General features: G+C 43.3%; 1 non-coding gene across 1 annotated transcript; it reads right to left on the reverse strand.

The window, feature by feature from the left end:
- Positions 1-5,661: 5,661 nt before the first annotated feature.
- On the reverse strand, positions 5,662-5,765 carry LOC123458991. The gene has a single exon (XR_006635924.1). It is a non-coding gene; the product is annotated as a U6 spliceosomal RNA (small nuclear RNA).
- Between the last annotated feature and the right edge of the window lie 820 nt (positions 5,766-6,585).

The raw sequence follows: 6,585 nt of genomic DNA on the forward strand, positions 1-6,585 counted from the left end.
TAGGTTGGGGTCCCTAGATAACCTCAGGTGGGACAGGTTACCAGAAACACCAAGTGGGTGGAAAGTTCAGCCCCATCCATTCACTTCCCCTGGAAGGGAAGGGCATAGACTGGAGGCTGAGCTCTATCAAAACTGCTGGTTAACTGATGAAATATGAGGAGCTTCTATTTCCCACTGAAGTTTGCTTTTGCCCAATGCACAACATGTCAGTCACTGAAAGGACACATTTTGCAAACAAGAAAGGGTATTTTTCCCCCAAGATAGTCAAGTGTGAGGAGGAGGAGCCCCAAGTCTCAAGTCTGCCTCTCCATTAACAGGGTGGTCTGAGGCAGGGGGACAGGTGATTGGAGGTAGGTAAGTGACTTCACAACTTTACCAGAAGTCTATGCATTTACAATCAAACTTCCTATCTCTTCAAAGTGAGGCAGGACAGAAAGAAAAATTTAAGAGGAGATGAGAAAGGAAAAGTCCCTTACTCTTGTCTGCTTTATCTCTCTTGCTAGCTCACTAAGAGTCAAGATTTTTTTTTTTTTACTTTTTTTTAATATTGTTTTGTTCATTTTTTATTTATTTATTTGAGAGCGACAGACACAGAGAGAAAGACAGATAGAGGGAAAGGGAGAGAATGGGCGTGCCAGGGCTTCCAGCCTCTGCAAACGAACTCCAGACACATAAGCCCCCTTGTGCATCTGGCTAACGTGGGTCCTGGGGAACCAAGCCTCGAACCAGGGTCCTTAGGCTTCACAGGCAAGCGCTTAACCGCTAAGCCATCTCTCCAGCCCCCCCCTTTTTTTTTTACTTTTTATTGACAACTTCTATACATCCAGAAGAGTCAAGAATATTGACACAGATGACCAAACCTGGCCAAAGACCTCCTCCCTGTACAGAAACAATATTTCTTTCATTGAGAAACACCTCAAATAAGAGTATTAAGATAGCCAATAAGCCATATTTAAGGTCAAATCATACTTCTTAAGTCTGGGGAGATGACTTAGGGGTTAAAGGCACTTACTTGCAAGCCTGCTGACAGGAGCTCTGTCCTCCCCAACACTCACAGAAAGCCAGAGGCAAAGTGGGGCACAGGCTTTTGATCCCAATGTGCCTGCAGCAACAGGATGTGCAGCCAAGAGAATCTGGACGCTTAGGAAGCTAATCTGGCATGGGCAGAGGAACAAGACAGGCCTTGTCTTTAAAGCAAGATGGGAGGGAAAAAGACACCTTGGTGCTGTCCTCTGACCTCCACCAGCATGTCATGGCGTGCATGCACCCATATAGTCACACACAAATAAATAAATAAATAAATAAATAAATGTATATCTTAATCCCTTTGTGCTTTTGATTTTGACCTTATCAGTACCTCTTTCTGCATCTGTGAACCCAAACAATGCACCTCATAAACTATCTTACAATCTCATTTACAAAAAGATATGAGAAATAAGTAAACCAGCTTATAGTTCACTTAATTTTAAGTGACGTAATCTTTAAACTCAGTGACGGAGTTATAGATTACATCCTTTGAATAATGTAACTTCAAAAGCCGGCGGGGGGGAAAAAACACATATAGCTATTAAGACATTTCAGCCTCTTTTCTTTTTCTAACCACCTCCCCCCCTTGACTCTATCTTTTTGAGTGTGTGTGTTTTTCTTTGCCTAGTGGTCACACTTTGCATCACATTGATGAATCCTAACACTCTTTGTGCAGCACAAGTCAAGATCCTGGCTGTACCCAAGGAGAGGCCTCTGAGGAGAGACCTGCAGGCTCTATGAAGGGGAAGTCAAATTGCACCGCCTCTGCTGGTGACAAGAGGACCCATGTGAACATAGTGGTGGCATTAGCACATTCAGAAGGTGGAGTTTGGGGCTTTCTTTCCTTTTTATTTAATTTTATTTATTTGACAGAAAGGGCGGGGGAGAGAAGGAGAGAATAGGCATGCCAGAACTCTAGCCACTGCAAACGAATTCCAGATGCGTGCGCCGCCACTGTATGCATCTGGCTTATGTGGGAGCTGGAGAATGGAACGTGGGTCTTTAGGCTTCTCAGGCAAGTGCCTTAACGGCTGAGCCATCTCTCCATTCCAAGTTTTGGGCTTTCTAATGTCTAATGCTTGTATAGGTCCAAGTGAAGGCTCAGTGGTTTCAATCAGCTTGAAACTGAAAATCACTTTACTCAGTGAGCTCCTTTCTGGCCCATCCGCCAGAGGTGTTCTCTAGAGCGCAGCTAATGGAGTGTAATCTTCCGCTAGGTAACCTCTCAAATTGGTGGCAAAAGCGAGGGACTAAAAGCCAGTGGTGCTAGGGGTCTTGTTCAGGTCCTCCCTGGGTTTCACTTCCAGGTAGAGAACCCAGGGAAGGTGCTCTGCAGACGACACCCTCCTGCCCTAGAAGCCATTTTTTTTGTTGTTCATTAATTTATTTATTTATTTGAGAGCGACAGACACAGAGAGAAAGACAGGTAGAGGGAGAGAGAGAGAATGGGCGCGCCAGGGCTTCCAGTCTCTGCAAACGAACTCCAGACGCGTGCGCCCCCTTGTGCATCTGGCTAACGTGGGACCTGGGGAACCGAGCCTTGAACCGGGGTCCTTAGGCTTCACAGGCAAGCGCTTAAGCGCTAAGCCATCTCTCCAGCCCCCTAGAAGCCATTTTTAGCAAAAGGCCAAACCTGAGGAGGGGGTTGTGGGAACCCCAGAGGTATAAACAGTTGGTCAGAAGTCAAGCATTCTGGAATGGAGGCAGTCCTGTGAGACTGAACTCTTTCTTTTTAGATCAATAATGGTCTTTCATTTTGAACATTTCTTTCCTTCTTTTTCTTAAACGTTTTATTGGTAAGCTCCATACGTATAGAAAATGTTTATGATCATAGTCCCCTCCCACCACTCGCCTTTGCTCCCCCTCCACTGATTCCCTTCTTTCCAACCAGTTCTGCTTCTATTTTGAGCTCATAATCTTCCTTTTATCATTTCGGTCTCGTGTGGTTTGGTAGTTTGAACCTATTTCCCCCCAATAGGCTCAGGTGTTATTGAAATTGAGTTTTCAGGGCTAGAGAGATGGCTTAGCGGCAAAGGCGCTGACCTGCAAAGCATAAGAACTCCTGTTCGAATTCTCCCCACACAGCAAGGCTCAACAGCGACGCAAGCATGCAATGTCGCCCATTCCCACAAGGCGGCGCACGCGTCTGGAGTTCCCATTCACAGCAGCTCCAAGGCTCTGGAGGACCCATTCCTTAGCTCTCCCTCTGCCTTCTCTCTCAAAATAAATAAATAATTTTTCTTGCCATAGTTTTTTCTTCATTATTATTATTTTAGTGTTAGAATACAAAAATAATGGGTTTCGTTGTGACACTTTTATGCATGTGTACCATTGTGCTTTGCCCATATCCATCCCCATTGCTCTTTTGTTCACTCCACAGGGCTCCTTCCCCATCCCCCCAAAGTCTCTCCTCTGCTTCCATGTCACAGATATACACACACATGTGCACAAATGTGTGCACACATACACGTGTTTAATATAGATTCCACATGGGAGTGAAAACATGGTATTTGCCTGAGTCTGTTGTTTTTTTTTTTTTTCTCAATTTTTATTGGCATTTTCCATGATTATAAAAAATATCCTATGGTAATACCCTCCCTCCTCCCACCCCCCACCCCTGCTTTCCCCTTTGAAATTCCATTCTCCATCATATCCCCTCCCCATCTTAATCATTCTACTTACATATATACAATACCAACCTATGAAGTACCCTCCTCCCTTCCTTTCTCTTCCCTTTATATCTCCTTTTTAACTTACTGGCCTCTGCTACTGAGTTTTTTCCTTCTCATGCAGAAGCCCAATCATCTGTAGCTGGGATCCACATATGAGGGAGAACATGTGGTGCTTGGCTTTCTGGGCCTGGGTTACCTCACTTAGTATAATCCTTTCCAGGTCCATCCATTTTTCTGCAATTTTCATAACTTCATTTGTCTTTTCCGCTGAGTAGAACTCCATTGTATAAATGTGCCACATCTTTATTATCCACTCATCGGTTGAGGGACATCTAGGCTGGTTCCACTTCCCAGCTATTATAAACTGAGCAGCAATAAACATGGTTGAGCACATACTTCTAAGGAAATGAGATGAGTCCTTACGATATACGTCTAGGAGTGCTATAGCTAGGTCATATCAATCTTTGGCTGTTTTAGGAACCCCCACACTGATTTCCATAATGGCTGGACCAGATTGCATTCCCACCAGCAATGTAGAAGGGTTCCTCTTTTTCCACATCCCCGCCAACATTTATGATCATTTGTTTTCATGATGGAGGCCAATCTGAAAGGAGTGAGATGGAATCTCAATGTAGTTTTCATCTACATTTCCCTGATGACTAGTAACGTAGAACATTTTTTTATATGCTTATCTGCCATTCTTATTTCTTCCTTTGAGAATGCTCTATTTAGCTCCATAGCCCATTTTTTGATTGGCTTGTTTGGTTCCTTATTAGTTAACTGGTTAAGTTCTTTGTATATCCTAGATATTAATCCTCTATCAGATGTATAGCTGGTGAAGATTTTTTCCCATTCTGTATGTTGCCTCTTTGCTTTATTCATGGTGTCCTTTGCAGTGCAAAATCTTTGTAATTTCATGAGGTCCCAGTGATTAATCTGTGGTTTTATTGCCTGAGCAATTGGGGTTGTATTCAGAAAGTCTTTGCCAAGACCAATATGTTGCAGGGTTTCCCCTACTTTTTCCTCTAGCAGTTTCAGAGTTTCAGGTCTGATGTTAAGGTCTTTAATCCATTTGGACTTAATTCTTGTGCATGGAGAGAGAGAAGGATCTATTTTCATCCTTCTGCAGATACATATCCAGTTTTCCCAACACCATTTGCTGAAGAGGTTGTCTTTTCTCCAATGAGTATTGTTGGCATTTTTATCGAATATCAGGTGGCTATAGCTACCTGGACTTACATCTGGGTCCTCTATTCTCTTCCATTGATCTACATGTCTGCTTTTGTGCCAGTACCACACTGTTTTTGTTACTATGGCTCTGTAGTATAGGTTAAAATCAGGTATGGTGATACCACCAGCCTTATTTTTGTTGCTCAGTATTATTTTAGATATTTGAGGTTTGTTGTGATTCTAAATGAATTTTTGGATTTTTTTCTATTTCCATGAAGAAAGCCTTTGGAACTTTGATGGAGATTGCATTAAATGTGTAGATTGCTTTTGGTAAGATTGACATTTTCACAATATTGATTCTTCCAATCCAGGAACAAGGGATGTTTTTCCACTTCCTAGTGTCTTCTGCAATTTCTTGCTTGAGTGTTTTAAAGTTCTCATTGTAGCTGGGCGTGGTGGCGCACACCTTTAATCCCAGCACTCGGGAGGCAGAGGTAGGAGGATTGCCATGAGTTCAAGGTCACCCTGAGATGAAAGAGTTAATTCCAGGCCAGCCTGGACCAGAGTGAGACCCTACCTCAAAAAACCAAAACAACAAATAAATAAATAAAGTTCTCATTGTAGAGATTCTTTATTTCCTTGGTTAGGTTTATTCCAAAGTTCTCTATTTATTTATTTTTTTTGATGCAATTGTGAATGCGAGTGATTCTCTGATTTCATCCTCTCTGTGTTTGTTGTTAGCATATATGAAGGCTACTGATTTCTGTGTATTTATTTTGTATGTTGGTATGTAAAAAATATAGAACGCTTCATGAATTTGCATGTCATCCTTGCACAGGGGCCATGATAATCTCTGTATTGTTCCAATTTTAGTATATGTGCTGCCAAAGCAAGCACAAATAAATAATTTTTTAATTGGGTTTTCAGCTTCTGTCTCAAGCAGGCAGACTCCTGCTGTGGGGTGGGAGGCATGTCACTGGGGGCAGATCTGAATTCCAGCCTGAAGGATGCAGAGTGCTTGAGCTCTGCCTGGGTTCCTGCGTGTACTTGCTGGTGGTTTCTTCTCTCCGTGTCAATTTGGTAAAGAGGTCAGCTTCTCCCACCAGCATGGCACTTCCCCTGGATCGGTAAGTCTGAAACATGCCATTCCTCCCGTAACTGTGTCTGGCCTGTGGGTCCATCCCAGCAGCACGGAGCTGACTATGACCTGTGAGCAGCATCAGCCACTGCGAGGAGGTGGAACTCTGTGGAATCAGACACAAACTCCAATAGTCTCAAAATTGAATTAAATTGTTAGACAATCGGGTTTGCCTGGGCAATTTAGAAACTCTGTTGCTGATGGGAAATACTCCAGAGTGACATATGTATTGTCATTCAATTCAAGCTCAAAACCTGCCCAAGTAAAAGGCTTCCCTTGAGGTTTTAGGAATTACATTCGGAAGACATGGCTCTGAATCAGTGCTCCGAGGAAGGAGGGAAAATGGGAGCTTATATGTTGAAGAGGAACAGAGGTCGTGTGGTCGATAAAAGATAAAGGAAAGAACGTATGGGCAGGGTGGGGATGTCCATGAAACTAGAATCTGATAACCTCTTGCTATGCTCCTTCATGTTCTTGGTACTTGTCTGTCTGTTTAGGCCATTCCACATGTCTGTGGCCCTAGGGCGGCGTGACCAGAGTTCAAAGGCAGGGGGCTGAGGAAATAGCTCAGTCAATAAA

The sequence above is a fragment of the Jaculus jaculus genome, chromosome 2, assembly GCF_020740685.1.
Source record: "Jaculus jaculus isolate mJacJac1 chromosome 2, mJacJac1.mat.Y.cur, whole genome shotgun sequence".
NCBI classification, from domain to species: domain Eukaryota; kingdom Metazoa; phylum Chordata; class Mammalia; order Rodentia; family Dipodidae; genus Jaculus; species Jaculus jaculus.